The following is a 19,253-nucleotide window of genomic DNA, read 5'->3' as shown; positions in this document are numbered from 1 at the left end:
ACAGTTAAGAGTAGCCAACCAGTCAACAGGTTTTGGAGAGGTGATGTTTGTCGACAGTTAAGAGTAGCCAACCAGTCAACAGGTTTTGGAGAGGTGGAAGGAAACCAGAGTACAGACAGGAAAAATGCATACTCCACAAAAACTGTGTAAATCTGCCTTTTTGTTTGCATGTGTAATAGTAGATCAGGTCTTAATGTTGGACTTGCGTTAATTACTGAGATGCCTCAGCTAAAATTAATCATTATTTTGTTTGTGAACTGCTATAGAAATAACGCAGAACATCATGTGGCTAGTGCTGGTTTATCTCATCTGCTGTTTCAACAACCAGATTCTGATGGAAGTTGCATTTGTAAACAAGCAGATCGTGTTAAGTGGTAGGGAAATGACTTAGTTCTGCTGGTGTAAAACAAAATATACAAAGAAATATAGGTGCTTGTGCACATGATAAATAGACCTTTTTGGTCCACTGTCACAAAACATTGGAGGAAAGCGGTGATATGTCACCTTTCATGAGACCAACATAATTTCATAAAACATTTTACTCAGGCCTTCAGACTGTGAGCCATTCATCTGGTACTAGTACATTTTTACTGTTTGTCATGAGGCTTTTAATATCTACTTGGGCATAGAAAGGCAATACAAAATATGCTGATGTTCATTCCCACTGCTGCAGTAGCCTTTAGGCTATATGGGTTGTTTACCTGTCTAGGAAACAACCGGCAAGTTTCACAAAGTTCAGCTCTAATCATACACCTACATTATGATTGCTGATTGGCTAGCCAGAAGGAGTAAATCAACTGTCAGAGTGAAGATTTCTTAAGTACTTTCTTGCCTATTTGAGGAGAAGTATCTCCCTTAGGTTCATAGGTAAGTACTAGGCTAGCTGCCCTTGCAGGCCATTTTATGCCTAGCCAGTCACCACTTTTTGTGCTTGAAATAATCTATTCCATTTGGTTACAGATTGGCCTTATCCATTCCATGGTCAGTAATTATATTTTATGCGTTTATATCATGTTATCGAAAGATGAAAATAGCGAACGCTATTTCATCTGCCCCAAAACATCTAAACATGAAAATATCGAACATTCAGAACAGCAAATTTTTTCCCAAGGAAAAAATTCACTGCTCTGAAACACACACAACACAAGCACATCAAACAAACAGCAACCACACACATACACTTAAATTCCTACATCTAACGCTACACTAAACTAAACATACACTACTATCTACCCACTTACCTTAGCCAAAACCCTAACCCTAAGGTCTGTCACTATCGCACACTCGCCTAACCTGCGCCCTAACCCTAACTGACTTAAACCGCCCCTAACCCTAAAGTCTGTCACTATTGCACACACTCCTAACCCACACCTTAACTCACTTAACCCACCCCTAAGCCTAACCTACAAACAATCGCACACTTACCTGAACCCGACCCATAACTTTCCACCACAGTGCTAAGAATAGCGAAGCCACAGAAACGGCCAACCAAATTCTTTCCCGAAGAAAGAATTTGTTGTTCTGCAGCTTCGCTATTCTTAGCGTTTGCTGAATAGTGTTCAATATCAGAACATTCAAAGTTTTAATACTTCGATGTTCTGATATAGACCCTATATTACCCCTAATGAGAATAACTGAGATCATACCATATATAGTATGAAGGAACCCATGCATGGGATAAAGTATTTATGAGCTGCCTCTGTGCAGTAGTAGTACAGGGGGCAGTCTGGGGTAAACTTTCTGCTTCCTATCCACAGATCTAAGTTGTGCTTGAATATGGGCAGCTATGATGATTGTTTTTATGTGGCTGGGGACTCTGTTCCACAGCAGCATTGTTAGCTCTCAGTCTTCCTCTGGTGTAGTCCTTTTGTCCAGCAAAAATGGGGGTTATGCACTTCCTGTTTGGCTTTTCCAGTGTCCTGTATGGGCATAGGAGAATAATCACCTCTAGTGCTGAGAAACACTCAGAGATTCTTTACTAGGTTACGGAGTCATGAGACCATTAGACCAATCCGATGCCTCTCCTTTGAATCTATCTTCATCTACAGAAACTCCTATGAAGAAAATTTATTTTTCTCAAGAGGTAATTGTAGTCAAGAATGATGATGTTCATACTTTAGCAAAAAATGCATCAGAGGCTATGAACCTTGGTGTCCAGTAGCCATTACAGGGCTGGTGATTGACTGTGACAGAGACGGGGCTTCTTCTCTTGCAGATTAACAAGTCCAATGCTCTAACTGTCAAGAAAATACAAATTATGTTCCTCATGTAGAAGAATTCTCTTTTAATCATATCATGTAGACAAGATGAATATTTTTATGGAAACAAATAGAAGTTCCCCCTGAACTGAGAGAGATGTATGTTACAAATGGACATCCTTCATTCCTCACCCACCCTTCCTATAGTGTCAGCATTGGAGGAGGCATTGCATGCTGCCTATAATCATCCCAATACCCAGCCATCTAAAAAAGCAGAGAAGATATATAAAGTGCTTCAGACTAGTAGATTTCTTTTCTCTCACCTTAGATCCGATCCATCTGCTATATCCACTGCTTCTCCTGCTGGAAACAGATCATGTGGAAGTTTGCATTTTGTTATAGCAATATTCTTTGGGAACTTGCTACTTCATTTCCTACAGAAAAAAATTCCTTTCTGAATCAAACATGCTTTGCAGAGTGTGTGTGATGTGCAGATAATGTGTCTAGGGCCATTGCTGTGGTATGGGGAATATATGCCTGGGTATGTAACCAAACATTTGCTGAGTAGGTAAAGTCTGAAATCTTAGATTTTGCTTTAGGTAAGGAGGTATTGTTTTGCTCATTTGCTATCCAGGTTCTCAAATAATGTGAAGAAAGAGGGAAATCCATTCAATGAGTTTCTAAGGTTTTATAGGGTCTGTGTTAAATGTTCGAACATCCAAAATGTCGAACATTACGTGGTCGAGACCAAATGTTCGACATTTGGATGATCGAACATCAAATAAAAAAAAAAAGTAAAAACATAAAAAAACACTTTAACAGCATAGGCAGGGGGCAAGCCCCCCAGCACCCCCCACAACCTCCAAGACCGCACTTCAGTGCAGAAAAAGGAATTTCTCTCTATCTGCACCATACGGCACCGTTGAAAGTCTATCTTCAAACACCCAAAATTTTGAACGTTTGGTCTCGACCATGTAATGTTTTAAATTTTGAGCGTTTGAAGATTTGACAGGTACCCAATTTTATATGCCCCCCAGTACAAACCTTATAGGCCTCCCTCTTTCTCAAAAAAGCCAGATAAGCAAAATAAGTCATTTTTTGGCAAACAAGAGGCACAAAAGTGATAGCAGGAGGCAAATAACAAGAAACGGGGGTTGTTTCAGAAAAATGGACAGACCAGCAGTACAGAATGAATATGCCAACATTCTTTACCCTCGTCTATCTCTTTTGGTCAGTATCTTTACAAATTGGTTCCTCAAACCATTCTTCAACATCTCTCTTTGACAAAGATTGTTTTCATACTTTTGGATGTTAAAAGTAATGAAGGAGGGATATAGATGGTACTGGATACAAAAACTCCCTTTCTGGGGAATTCTTCCTACCCTCTGAGCAAAACAGAATATTTTCTTTCAGTTCTTCACTCTTTGCAAGTCCAAGAGTCGTAAAACCAGTGTCTGTAAGTCAAAGGGGCAAAGTCTTCTATTCCAGAATGTTTCTGGTACCAAAGAAAGAGTCCTTTTGGAGACCAGTACTCTATCTCTCATTTCTAAACCTATATGTGAAAGTACCAAATTTTAAAATGCTTTTTTTTTTTAAACAAGAAACATCTTCATTAAATTATCACTTATGACCTAGACAATTGTATATTTATATAAATGAAAACAAATCATATTGACATATTTTAGTTGCAAACATTATACATCACTTATAATCTATCCAGTCCTTGTCAGTTGAACATTCTATAGCTCATTCAAATCCTGCCTTCTTTTAAATCTCATTCCTCCTCTAAAATGTTATTCTGCGTGTATTGTTCCCACAAGTTCCCATTTTTAGTATGTACTTTGATCCTTCCTTTTTCTAAAGATCCCATTTCCAGCTATTTTACCTCTGTTACTATATTCCCTACTTGGTTTAGACTTAATTTCCATTTTCTAGTAATTCCTGTTTAGCAGCCATCATAATTAGACTCAACAAGGCCTTACTAGGCGAAGGCAATTCTGATTCTCTATTGTAGCTCAAAACAAAGTTTTCCTTGGTTATACCAATTTACTCACCAGGTATTTCTGATAGTCTGCAGGGAATTTTTAAAGTTTGCCAACTCATTATAATCTCCAAACAATATATTCCCATTTTTCTTTCTTTCCCATTACACCTCCAGCATTTGCTATCTACCTGAGGAAAACTTCTTTTGAGTCTACTTTACACAATCTCTCTTCCCAATCCTTTCTAACCTCCTCTAATTGATTCTTACAGTTATCCTGCAATATTTTATATGCTGTACTAATTATCCCTTCTTTAACAGCAGTTTCTGTTCTAGATTCTACTAAAAACCCTCCCAGTGCTGGTCTTTCATAGGGAAGGCAATCTCTAGCCTACAGTCCAAATAAATTCTTGGCCTCTTCTCATTCTATTACTTTCCCTTTGTAATTAATTTGGTCCCAATACCTTGGTTCCTTTGCCAGTTTCTCCAGTAAATTCCAGCCCCCTCTTGCATCCTGTCTGTATCCCTAATTGCAATGATGCCTATCGGCAGAATCTCCCTTCTCCATTTCTGTATTGGCTTAGATCTTGGAATAATTTCTGCTACTTTATGAATATAATATTCTATATGGTTATTGTTATTCTCCTTAAGGATCTACATCCAAAATCCCAGTCTCTCCTTGTTTCTTAAGCTTTCCCCCTGTATTATCATCATCCCTTTCTATTTTAAGTTATAGCTTTCTGCTTGGGCTATGCATAGGAGCCTTAACTGGGTAGCTCTGAAATACTCCTTCAAATCAGGTAATCCCAAATCACCTTGTTCTGTTGGAAGAATTAACTTATCCCATTTGACTCTTGCTGTCTTCCCCTCTCAAATAAAATCCTTTGGCTCTTTATTAATTGCTATCCACAACAACTCCTCTGGTTAGTAAAAAATATGCCTGACTTGCGTAGAAACGTAAAGTGACTAAAACAATTTGACTGTTTGTATCTTATTATCCATAGCCATAAAATATAGCTTCCAATTTCTCAACTTTTAATATCTTTTGTTTAGTCTCTTTCACATATCCTTAGCTGCCACAACAGAATATTTTATAATCCATGCTCCTAAGTACTTTATTTTATGTCCCCTTAAACTGGTTCAGCAATATGCATATTTGTGTGGGTACATAGTTTACAGCTGTTGCCTTTGCCTAACCTTCTTTAATTTTGTATCCTGAAAAGATCTGAAACTGGTTCAAAATGTTGTATAGCACTGCAATGCCCTTTTCTGGTTTTATCAGTTATAAAATAATATCATCTGCAAATAAAGCCATACCAATTGTATCCTTATACATATGAGTGTCTCTTCTTTGCCAATGGTTCTAAATCAAAATTTGAAATACTGACCTTGCAGAATCTTTTAGTCCTCATTGCTCTAATGCGTAACATTCTAATACTAGATTTAAAAGATGCCAACTACTGCATTTCCATATCCACAGACTTCAGGATATTTTCAAGGTTTTCAGTTTCTGGGTCACATTTTCAGTTCTCCACATTTCCCTTTGATTTATCTGCATCTTCAATGGTATTCAAAAAATACATATCTCAAGTCATAGCTTATTGCAGACTAAATGTCATTCACACTTTTCTTTATTTAGATGATTTACTTATCCTAGCAGAGTCTGTATCTAGATGTTAAGATCCATTAGCATGGGTCATGTCTCTTCTGACCAATCTAGGGTTCCAGATAAAGGTTGCAAAATCCTCCTTGACTCTGTCTCACAGGATTGTGTTTCTTGGCTGCCTTCTAGGCACTTTTCTTCAAAGGGAATTTTTCATACAATGTAAGGTTGATTTTTATCTTGAATATTTTCTGAGCTTCTCCAGTCAGTCTGAGACCTTTGCAGAATATTTTCTCAGGATCCTAGGGTTCATGGCATCTATGATTCTCATGATTCACCTAGCCAGGTTGCACATGAGAAATATGAAATGGTTCCTAAAAAAACATATGGACCCAACATTAACATTCTGTGGAGCAACAAATTACAGTTTTGGGCTTTATAAAAACTGAACTGCATTAGTGGAAGCAACAAATTCAGCTGAAACCCATGTCTTCCTTTCTCTACTCCGACCCTAAACTAATTTCTCATCACAGGCACTTGAGATTTTGCTTGGGAGTTTCCATGTGAGTAAGGTGCAAGGCCTGTGGAATCCCTCACAGACCAAATCATATTTAAATAAAAGAGATGCTCTGTGATCCATGTCTTCAAATCTGTCCATCACCTACAGTCGAAATCCCAGTGTCAAGACAAATCTTTATTCAGCAAGCAAAGCTTTCAGGTCTGCACCCTTTCTCAATACTAAAACACATTAAATTCAACTCAGTAAGCTTTTAAAATAGGAGCAAGACTATCACATGACTACAGCCAGCCAATCATGTGGTAGTATATAAAACACATAATGTAAAATACATAATATAAATTACAAAAGAAATAATACCTAATAAATGTTATATAAACATACATTGCAAAGAATACAATACATATATAATACCCTGTACAGGACAATATAAAGCTTTCTTAAGAAATCCTAAAATCTGTAACATTCAATATTTATTGTATTGCAGCTTTACCAAAATGGGTTTTAGGGTTACAGCCGTGTTAGGGCTTTGGTGAAGCTGCAACACACTAAATATTGAATATATATTTATGAGCTCATATGCCTGCCAAGCTACCCTTTATGATAGAGTAACTGACAAATATGTCTAATCAGAGTTTGAAGGAGTTTGTAGTGAATAGCTTCATTACCTCAGTAGGCAACATACCTCACAACTGTCCAGACTTTTGCAGAATGTCCAGATTTTTGCCTCATTCATTCCTCATCATTTTTCTTGCAAATCACTAAGAACTGAAATCACTAAATTATGTATATTTGACGTTTACACTTCTTAACCTTCAGGAAAAGCATACTAATACAAATCTGTTATTCTAGCAACTTTCCCAGTTTAAAAGAACAATATTTAAAATCTGACCCACAGTCTATAATTCAAAAATCCTTTTGAATTATACACTGTGGGTCAGCTTCGATTGTCGTGGAGCACCATACTTTCTTTTCCTTTGGACTGTTTTTTGATGTTGTGAGGTGGTACTTTACCCATTTAGTGGTTCTCTCTTTTTATTCGTAATATTTAAAATCTGTCCCTAATTTTGGGCATTTGTCCTCCTATTATTTTAGGTTTTGTCCAGATTTTTTGAGGTAAGAGGTTGAGAAGTATTAGGCAAGGTGTTCTACTCTTTACCAATGTTATATTTTAACCAGTACTGAATTCTAATTATTTGAATTAGAGACATATGAAACTCAATATCTTTGTACCAAAGTTGTGAATTCCCAATTTCTTAGGTCAAGGTTCCTAAACATGTTTTGCTTCATAAACTAGTTGAATATCAGTACTAGGTCAGATTGTAACTGTAGCATTATCACTAAAACTGGTTTAAAAATTAATATGACAGGTGGGAGATGGCTAGAGATCACTTTGTGAACATTTGCTGAATAATGCCTGCTCTTCAAATGCATTACTTTTTGTAGTAGATCCATATGGAAGTAATAAATTTTAATCCGTTTGAAAATGTACCTTAAAATACTTCCACTGCAAACCAGGATCAGCTGTCATTAAACTTTCAAACGTTTAACTAGTCAGTTATAATACCTAGATTTTTATATATCAAAGAGTATTCTTAACATTTTCATTTTAAATATATAATTTTCAGGGTTTCTGTGGTTCAAATACCAAAGGATGGGTCTTGTGGATAACTTATCTTGCTTTAACTAGTCACACAAAACATGCTGGAATTTACCTACCCAAGATATCTTTCTATTGTAGCATGATAATGTACTTTAAGTTTATTTCACCCCATTTTCACCCTTATGAAATGTTAGGTACAAGATATACAAAACAAATAAGTGAGTTTCAATACATAATCTATGCAGGATTCCTGTTTACACTCCTCATTGCATCTACTTGAATATTCCTGCACACCTGCGGATTCCTGCCCTAAATCCCAAACACTATGCATTACATATACATGGCTTTATGAAATTTACTAAAGTTATCTATTGCGGTGGTGGTGCTGCGGTAGCGTTGTCGCCTCACAGTAAGACGCTGTCCAGTTCGATTCTCAGCTAGAGCGTCTTCTGAGTGGAGACATCCATGAATGGGCATACCTTAGTTGAAGGTTGTGCGTCAGGGCTGGTAACTCGGCACATAAAAATCAACTACCAATCATTAGCGGACCGGAGTTTCTGCTGTGGCAACCCCTAACTGGGAAAAGCTGAAAGAAACACCACCACTAAAGTTATCTACTACAGTTTTAGGGATTACCATGACAAAGGCCTTCCTAAAATTCATATAGAATTACAGAGTCTTAATCTTGTCAAGGGTATGGAAACTTGGCTATAGATAATCTGTAAACTGCAACTAAATGAGTCATGTATTGTTCAGCATGCATACAGACTGGCATCTATAATTGTTACTTTACTTACATTTTCCATTAAAAAGTCAACCAGACAATTTTTTCAAAGAATTTCCTGAGGCAACTGGTGAGCCTTTTTAAGCCTAGCCAATTACCCTATGTAAGAATCAAACCCTGCACCTTGTGTGTAAGGTAAACACCATAACCATTATGCCAACCTCCCTACTGTTTTGTTATTTTGTCATTCCTTGATATCTTATCTCTTTACATAGTGATGACTATCAAATTCCAGGCTTTAGAGCTAATGTTTTCAGACAGAAATCTTATTCATGCCCCCACCTTCTTATTACTGAATATTTTCTGGCTTTCACTTCACTTTTGTAATAATTCCCTCACAAGGCACAGCAGGTGATAATGGAATTTTTTGAGGCTTCAGAAATGTATGCATTCCATATATGGTCGTACCATTAATTCAGGTTGTTGGTCTATACCTCTTGCCTTTAGCCAGGGAGTATTCCTCAAATTCAAATGATAATGAGTATGAGGACAGGCATAGTCGGCCTTGGGCCACAGTCTCCAAAACAAAAAAATAGGAATGTAGTGCAATAGCTTTCCTCACCTAGAATTTTAATTGTTTGATGACTCGTTGAAGCCTGAGGGATCTGGGTTTGAGATCCTTAACTTAAGCAATGTCCTAGACAAGTGGAAATTGCAATTATAACTTCTAGCTAACAGTGACTGCACCTTGTCCAGTGGTTACTGTGAGCCTTGTTGTTCATTCCACCTCTTTCAAACCTGCTGGTATACTCTGTTTCTACTTGGGTCAATTGACAGCATAACCACTAGGGTTTGTCTCCAATGACAATACCAGTAAAGTACTTCTATCTCTTATTAATAATTTTAGCAAGAGTGTTGATCTAGGAATGCTGACTGCAATGTCTGAGTATATTAAAACAGACTTTAGTCTGTGCCCACTCCAGTCTACCCATGAAATACTGAGTTATAGCCTTGATCAAACTAGCATTTATTAGCCTTCAAATACATTTTCTAAATACAGCTTATTGTGTCCTTGTATCTCTTACATTCTCTTCCCATAAGTTCTAACCATCTGGCCATGGAAACAGATATATGGATACTGATGAGGATGTTTGGAGTTTCCAAAGTGAGCTTCCAAATAAGGAAAGCATGTAAATTCAGAGGAGGAGGACCCAGCTTCTGATCTGAGATTCCATTCTTGGGAGGGTAGAACCAGTGGAAACAGTTTACACACAGACAAGATGCCTACCTGGTGCCATTTCCCTGATGGGACAGAGACTGTATCCTTAGGATTGTGGGAACAGCTGCCCAAGCCAATTTTGTTTTTCCTTATCTAAGAACTTCTGGGTGGCTTTCTTATAATCTTTCAGTAGAACACTTAAGCCATCGCAGTTTGCAAGATATTAAGTTATGTGACTGATTTCAAGTTTACTGTTGTAATAAGACTAAAATGTTATAGGAAAGCTCACCATCATACTGTGCACATCAGGTGAACGTTGGCGTACTGTGCACATCAGGTGAACGTTGGCGTACTGTGCACATCAGGTGAACGTTAGCGTACTGTGCACATCAGGTGAACGTTAGCGTACTGTGCACATCAGGTGAACGTTAGCATACTGTGCACATCAGGTGAACGTTACAAGAGTTGCCAATTTAGTGAAGCAGGAGCACTTCAAGCAGTGATTTTTTTTACAAACATACCTTTTTTGTAAAATGGGGTTGATTTTCAGTTTTGGCTCTGTCTGAACTGGAATTTGGATATTTGTCTGTTAACATACAAAGTCAGTAATGTCAGCCTTGCATGAACTTTCTGAAAATGAGATAACAGCCCTTTAGGAAGTGGTCTAACTTTGTTTGCTCCTATAACTGAAACATGAAAGTCTAAATTTTCTCACTGGAACTTGAATTTGCGATGTAGTATTTGGCTTTCTACAGCAAACTGTTTAACATCCTGTGATGACCTTTTCTACCAACTTTTTATTTTTTAGTAGCAATTCCATTAGCCAACATATGTTATAGTAAACTATATATATATATATATATATACACTGACAGTTTGTCTAAAAGTCAGTAAGGTCACTTTTTTTCGGAGGGCTGGGAGTGTGTGTGTGTTTTAGGGTTATAGTAAGTTAAGGGGATAGATTCAGTGTATGTGCAAATGTGTTTTTCAGGGGTAGGGAAGTGTTAGATAAGTGAGACAGTTTATTAGTGGCGTGCGCGTGCTTGTGTCTGTGTATCTGTATGTGTGCATCGTCCAACGTGTCTTGTGTAGTGATAGTATTACGCAGAGAGATTTTTTTTTAAGTTAAGGTACATGGGTAGGGTTAGAGGCAGAGTTAGTGTTAGTCTGCATTATTAAGGTGGGCAGAGATAATGCTTAATCTAACTTATTCTCCAAAGAAATATATTTTAAAGGATAGGAAAACCTCTTTCTGATTTAGATTGTTCCTACTTTATTTAAATAATTTTTCTTTGCTTGATGTCCTTCATTTTTTTTTCTTGAAGTTTTTTACATGACAGATCCAGTGAAGGTCTGTTTTGTCATAATGTCTGCTGTGAATTATTTACCAACTAAGGGGAACTACCAGTCTTATGGCTAGTATATACATTGCCCTATCAGTGTCCCTTTGGAATTTACAGTTCTAATGGCAGTCTTTACTATGATGAAAATGATTGGATATGCCTCGCCCTGGGGTATTTATGTGCAGCCTGTCATGCTCTGTGCTGCACATACTGTGATATGGCTGGCTTATACTTCTGTGTTTGCAATACTGCAACATTTGTAGTGCTCTGAAGTTTTATGCAGTTTGTTGCTTTGTTATGATCGTGAGAGTTACTGGACTGGGTTAATACTCTGACCCTAAGCTTTCTGATTTTTGGCGGCTGCATTATCTGTTTCATCACACACGTGCACACACACACACACACACACACACACATGCATACAGACTACTGCATTCTCAACAGAATCAAAGGTTGCATAATTATGTTTCTGCAAAACTGTACAGGTTTTATAGGTCCCTGAAAAAATGTGTAAACAAAATGCTAGTGAATCTTTTTAGGTTGATTGTACATACCTCAGAATAGTTTAAAAATCTTGGCTGCTTTGACTACAACACCTTGGTGCCCTTTAATAATGCCATTACAAGTATAGTGACCGGTGATGACATAGCACTATTTTCTTCAAGCAGTTACATTTTTCTCTGTGGCACATGAAATAAAAAAAAAAACAGGAGCAAATGAGAAAAAAAAGTTCAATTTCATTAGGCATATTTCCTACTTGTCTACATCCTCAAATGTTTCTGCAGTAATGCTTTATTTTGAAGGTGATATGCTTTCCTCTTTAGCTTTTGGAGTTCTGAATGTAAATGCTACTTTATAGATTAAAATAGTCATGTCTGGATTGTTTTACCATCTGTACAAGTTTTTGTATGTTCAGAGTAATATATAAAAGTTGAAAACCCTGCCTGTACATTTGTATCAGTATAAATTCAACTCTCTGTATCCTGAAAAACACTTTTATGGGTTTCCTTGATAAGCTATTCATAATAGAGACTCATACTCTTGCTGGAGTAGAATATAACTTCTTCTTTCGGCTTTTACCGGTTAGGGGTTGCCACAGTGGATAATCTGTCAGCTCATGATTGGCAGTGGAGTTTTATGGTGTCGAGTTTCCAGCCCGGTGCCCAACCTTCCACGGAAGTCGCACACATGCACACACTCACACCTAGGGCCAATTTAGAGTGTCCAGTCCACCTACTGCATGTCTTTGGGATGTGGGAGGAAACCGGAGCACCCGGAGGAAACGCACGCAACCACAGAGAGGATATGCAGACTCCGCACAGAAGGCACCTCAGCTGAGAATCGAACCGGGGAACCTCTTGCTGTGAGGTGGCAATGCTAACCACTGCACCACAGTGGCCACCCGGAGTAGATTGAATATAACATCATTATTTTCTAAAGGGAATGATATCAGTGTAATCCGTGGAACTTTTTTGTAATCTGTGCAACTTTGTTTTGGTCTCCTTTTTGTTGTCTGTTACAGCTGAATATCTGTTACTGTTTGTGAACTTTGAGCTTGTAGTGAAGTCTTTTGTCTAGAGAGGCCTAGCTGTTTTCTTTGTAGCAGAAAGAATCAGTCTGGTTTGATCTAGCTGGAAGCATTCCTGCAACACTGTTATTTTGATTGGACAATTAGGCTGGTTTCTGTTTCTCTGCCTCTAATAGCCAGTGTTTTAAACCAGTTGTGCTTGTTTGCTCAAGCTGTTCAAAGCTGCAATGAGATAGGCCTTCTGCTATTTGCTCTGCTGTGATACTGGAAAAAGATAAGTGCTTATTTTCAACTGTTTTCTGCACTTTTGTTTTACTGTATATCTATGTAATCTGTGCAACTGTTTTTTGTCCCATCCACCTGCCCAGCTGCTGTGGTGGTCCTAAATCTTGGTGGCTTTGAGTTGCCTACCTCTAGTATAAAGCTGATGCTGGACACTTCCCCCAGTCACATTATATCAGATCATTCTACTGTTTATAGTGAAAACCTAGTAAAGGCCCACCCCCTTTAGCTTCTGAACCTTCAATTATCTTATTAGCTTCTGTCTATTCACTTTCTACTAAAAAAAAAAAAAAAAAAAAAAAACTACTTTTTTCTACTTCTACTTGCTGCTTGTGCTTAGGAGTTCAACTGCATTTAGTTTATGACTGCTTGTTGGTAGCCTAACTAAATTGATGATAGTATTCTGCTGAATTGCTGCTTTATTTGTGCTGCCTGTTACTGTTGTGATTGTGAGCTACTGTTTCAAAGCAGTCTGCTGATTAACTATATGTTATTGCTATCTATTGCAATTCATTACTGTTTACCTGTATTTTACTGCATTTCATTGATGTTTAACTGTATTTTACTACATTTCGTTGATGTTTAACTAACTATACTTTTTCATACTGCGAGTTCTATTCTTTTGACTATAAGTAAGTTTTTTCTTACTGAATTCTTAACCTTAAAATTGAGTAGCATATTCTAGATACAGGTCTGCTCCATCCAGAGTTTCAGCTGCATGTTTTTTAACTCTTTTTGAGGTATTCCAGCTACACATTTTCCCTTAGTAGCACTTGTGTTATCATCTAGTAGTACTACCTTAGACCTTCCTCCCTTTACCCTCTTAGCTCTTTCAGTTTCTGACAAATATGGATGGGCAATTTCCTACATTTTCTCCTGCCAGTCTGGTCAATATGGGCATCCTGAGACAGTGTAGCAACTGCCTCGTGTACATGGACATTCCTCTACTGCTACCACCTCTCCCACACAAACCAGTATATCTACAACTGAGAAGGTTGGCAACATGAACACCACACCTCAGACACCACCCACACCTACACAACACACTCCCACATATGTAGAGGTCCTCATCAAAAGCATACCAAACAAAAGAGATCTCCGAGGCATAAACGCACGTAAACTCCGCTGCCTACCACAGCACACACCATACATAGTCCACACACACCTGTGTCTTACAGCCACTAAGGGCTAAACATAAACCCAGCATTAGTTATAGGCGACTCCATTGTGAGAGACACAGATGTGCCCGTCCCCAGGCTGGATAAGGAGAAAGTCATGGTTAGTTGTTTATCGGGTGCCAGAATCTGCCATATCACCAAATCACTGAAGTCTCTCAACAGGTACTGTAATTACTCTGTCATAGTCCATGTTGGAGGGAATGACTTGAGACATACCTCCCTGGACTATATGAAGAGAGAAATGATCGAGCTTGCTGAGTACGTGTCCCAGGCAGGTATGTTCCTAACCTTAATCAGCATTCTACCATCACCCACAATGATGCCTCAACAAACAGAAAATGATTGACTTTTTGTTGGTGTCATTCCAAGGGGATCCAGTACCTGACAGCCTGGGATGACCAGATTGACAAGCCATGACACTTTGCCAAAGATGGCCTGCATCTGTTTCCCTTGGGCTTCAGGCTCATGGCAAAGACTCTTGCCTCCCCATAGTACCTTTTTAGGCAATGGCATGAGGTCAAAACTACTAACATGAAAATTTCAACAAAATGTAAATTAAAGGTCATGCTGCTAAATGCTAGAAGTCTAAACTTGGATTGGCACTCATTGCAAGCATTCTTAACCCTGGAAGAAGCTGACTTTTGTGCAGTCACAGAAACCTGGTTCAAAGCTGCAGAGAGCACTTCAGCCATACTAGGTTAGTCACCATATCATTCATTCAGACCCCAAATCGTGGGGAGCAAAACAAAAGGAGGTGGAGTTACAATATATATGACATGCACACCTCTAGGCTGGTCAAACAGTATGATGCACAGGAAACACTCCAGGTGCAGTTAACAATTGACAAGACCCCTATTCAAATCATAGCTAGTTATAGGCCTCCAACTTTGACTCAAGATGCCCCCTCCACCTATCTGGACCTCTTCGAATCTATCAGGATTCTACCCTTTACCCTGATCCTGGGCGACTTTAACTATCCAGCCATCGAATGGAAGAAATACAAATGTTCAGAGATTCCTTGATTTCGTCATTGCAAGTTCCTTGAAAAGTTGGTTGACACTGCCACAAGAGGTGAAAATATCTTGGACTTGGTATTAACCAACATGAGTAACCACTGCAGCATCCCAACAGTGTCATCATCCCTGGTAAGATTCAACAACAAAGCAGTCACTTTCAAAGTCACCATCTCCCCTGAACCCCATCTCCCCAGTTAGGGTCAAACAAAAACACTTCTCCAAAGCTGATTACAACCTCCTGAGGGAAGGTATAAACAGCTTCACAGCCCCCTCCCCCTCCATAGGAACTGGCACATATGTCCAAACCTACACCAAAGTACTATATTAGCATTTGTATAGCTGCATGTAATCAGAAATACCAGACAGGACGAAATCCTCCTCCTCAAGGAAGAGTAAACCTGTCTGGTGGACATCTACAATAAATAAACTTGATAATAAAAGGAAAAAAATTGCTGTCCTGGACCAAGAAGGAGCACGTGTCTAATTGGGAGCAATCTCTCCTTAGCCTGAACAAGCAAATAAGAGCACTAGTGAAATCCTCCAAAGCAAACTTCGAGTCCAAACTGGCCACATCTACTAAAGACAGTTATAAGGCTTTCTTCGCATATGTCTGCAATCTCAAGGGAAGCACCCAGATCACCACTTACACAAACTCTGTAGATATAGCCATCCTGCTAGCAGACAGGTTCACTGAAATCTTCACTCCTCTGTCACCCCATCAGTAAAACAGGACATCTCCAGTACCTGCCCCCCTTATCTCTAGGGAGCAAGTCATCACTGCCCTCTCAAAGCAAAAAATACAGCCTCCATGGGACCCAATAACATCCCAGGGTGCATCCTACATGAACTCTGGCAGGAACATGAAGCACCATTAGGCACCCTATTCAACCAAAGCCTGAGTACCAGCTTTGTCCCAGCCGAGTGAAGGACAGCTACTGTCAACCCTTTGCACAAAAGTAGAGCTTCCACCAGTCCAGGAAATTATAGACCCATCAGCCTAACTATCCTGATCTGCAAGGCCATGGAGTGGATTATCATGGACCTAATTAACAAAGACATTGGCAACCTCCAGACCCTTGATCCCACACAGTCTTGCTTTGTCAAGGGTAAGGTCATACCTGTTAAATTTGGTTGACTTCTTTGAAACAGTCACCAAAGCCATAGATGAGGGGAAGACTGTGCACACTGCTTACCTTGACCTGGCCAAGGCCTTTAATAATATTCTCCACTCGGGTATAATAAACTCTCTCAACTAGACATCAATCCATATGTTACCAGATGGGTAGCAAACTGGCTCACTGATAGAACCCACCTAGTCAAAATAGGAGAAGCCACCTCAAGTAGTAGACCTGGTAACAAGTGGTGTACCTCCGGGATCAGTCTTGGGGCCTCTGCTGTTTGGGATATACTTCTCAGAGGTGTAGGCCAAATCTAGTGGGCTATGTCTGGCCAAGTTTGCAGATGATTTTAAGCTGGGTACTCTCATCAATTCCACTAATGATGTGGACATCCTCCAAGAAGGTCTCGCTCAGACAAATGACTGGTGCCAGAAACATGGCCTCAAACTAAATGCCAAAACATGTATCATCATCCCTTTTGGGAAGAAAGATGTCCCCACAAATTATCACATTGATAAGAAGGCACTAAGCATGCAATCAGTAGTGAGGGACTTTGGTACCCAGGTTGATAGCAAACTGACTTTTGACCACCATATTGCCGCCATTGTACGGAAGGCTTTCTACGTGGCCCACCACATTAGTAAGGGCATCTCATCTAGGGACAAGGTGGTCATAACATCCCTGTATTCTTCCCTTATAAGATCCATTATTGAGTATAATGCCCCTTTCAGCTTGTACCTCACAAAGCACATGCAGCAACTGGAAAGATCATAGAGGTTCCTCACCCGGAGAATCCAGGGCCTCAAACATCTGCCTTACACAGATTGAGTAGAGGGTCTCCTACAGACACCTCGGAGGTGACCTCTGTCTGGCATATAAAGCAATCTCAGACCCCGCCCTGATGGGACTGCTGCATATCTGCAAGTCAAGCTCCACTCGAGAAACCTGCATGCACGACCTCAACCTGGTCTGTGACAGCAATAGGACTTGTTGGTGAGACAGATTTGTGTCCCAGAGACTCCCCTTTTGTGGAATAGACTCCCTCTCCATGTAAAGCAGAGTATCTCATTAAACATTTTTAAGCGCAACCTAGATAACTGGATGGGGAACAGAAAATACACACCATATGTTCAAGTTTTTGAATTGGAGACTATTAAGTTAGGTGTTAGAGGGGGAAATGTTAAGAACATCACTGAAGTTAGAGAACAAAGTTGAATACTTGAGTTACAATCCTTTAAACCACCAGGTTTAAATGATTCCATGTCCCTGAAACCTGTCCTTAAAATACACCCCCTAAAAATATGCATATGAATTTTTTATTTTTTGTTGTTATATAGTTTATGCAGGGAAGTGTAATAGCTTTAGAGTAGTTTTTGTTTTGCGCTGTTTGCATAAATTTTATGAATTCTCTGAATAAAAGAATAATATGTGCTGTATAGTGCTGCTGTTTTAAACTACAGCATTGAAGTTTTTTATGATGTCATTGTTATGAGACGTACTCTGTATCAGCACTTGCTGATGAGGTGGTGACTATCCCCCTTAGTGATTTATTGTATCTTTGTCAGTTTGAAAATGTATTAATGAGCTGGGAAGTGATGCTTTTGTATTTAAGAGAGGCTTTGAAGTTTTTTTATTTGTCTGATGAAGCATTAGTTAATTAAATGCAAAAGTGCTTACCTGTGCAGTATCGTTGAATAAACATATTTTTTAAAGTTTGTTTTATTTTTAGTTCCCATGCAGGTCACAGTAAGTTGCATTATTTAACAGAAATACACCCCTGGGATTCTACCTGTGCCATGCTGGACAGTGGCATAGGCTGATGACTTGTTGGAACATGGGCTAAATTCTTGGTTAGGCTTGTTAAGGGCCTGGGGGAAAATAGCCTAGTAACTTCCTATGATGTCCCTTCAGTGCAGAATCTCTGGATTTACTTGGAAATCATAAGATGCTACAAGATTCACTGTATACTATGATATTTTGTAGGCCACATTTGAAGAAACAATGAAGAAAATACTGCAAATAAATGAAAACTGCATTAATGTGAACAAAAACAAGTTAAGAACACAGCTGCAACATCACCTTTTTATACACTATTTCTGTCGCAGGTAATACAAAATAGAACTGTTTAATATAGTATATGCAACTGCAGAAAGCATGTATCATATCACTGTAGAGAGTATTCATGCACTTTTAATGTAATAGTAGCCTTTTAAGGAAGCATATGCATCAGTAGTTAAAAAAAACAAAAAACTGTTGATTCCAAATATGGTGTCCCAATGCATGCAATCTAAATATGCTTTGAGTTCCAGATTTAGCTCACAAACATTGCATATTTTGTCAGTTACTAAATGGTTCTAAAGAAGCTGAATTCTGAGAATTGCATTATTTATTTTATATTGCAGGCAGTGAATCCAGCATGTCCCTGTTGACCAATTACTTTTCTCATGGCCAAGTTTTAGCATAAACAATGAAACCATCCAAATGGCATGATGTAAAATGTGACCTTAATCCCTAAAGTTATAGAATATTCTTTTTCTTTCATTCATTCATTCTCTCCCTTTTGTTTCAGGACATGGTATTTGTGCCAGAAGGGTGCATATGCAGGTACATAAAATGTCTTTGCATTTTATTTTATATCTGACAATGAAGTGATTCTATCAGTTTATGCTGACAGTTCTTTTCTTTCTTTCTTTTTTTGTTTCATAGCATGGAATTTGTGCAAGAAGGTTATCAGCAGGTACATAGAATTTCTTTACATGTGATTTTATATATGGCAATGAAGTGATTGTTTCAGTTTATGCTGACAGTTGTATCCGTTGGTTAAGACTACAACCCCAGAGGTGACCTAACTATCCTAACCAGAGTGTGTTTCATTTATCAGATAAGCTAAAGTTCATAATGACATGGAGCTTAGAGTTAAAAAAACAAAACAAAAAAAAAAAA

At 38.6% G+C, this 19,253-nt stretch overlaps 1 long non-coding RNA gene across 1 annotated transcript; it reads left to right on the top strand.

Moving 5' to 3' along the window:
- The first annotated feature begins 18,311 nt into the window (after nt 1–18,311).
- LOC122789974 lies at nt 18,312–19,047 on the top strand. The gene is made up of 3 exons (XR_006362897.1): nt 18,312–18,415; nt 18,880–18,914; nt 19,017–19,047. It is a non-coding gene; the product is annotated as an uncharacterized LOC122789974 (long non-coding RNA).
- The last annotated feature ends 206 nt before the right edge of the window (nt 19,048–19,253 follow it).

The sequence above is a fragment of the Protopterus annectens genome, chromosome 15.part0 (genome assembly GCF_019279795.1).
Source record: "Protopterus annectens isolate FY-2018-M chromosome 15.part0, PAN1.0, whole genome shotgun sequence".
NCBI lineage: Eukaryota > Metazoa > Chordata > Ceratodontiformes > Protopteridae > Protopterus > Protopterus annectens.
Note: the sequence above shows the minus strand (reverse complement) of the source record. Positions and strands in the feature narration are given on the sequence as shown.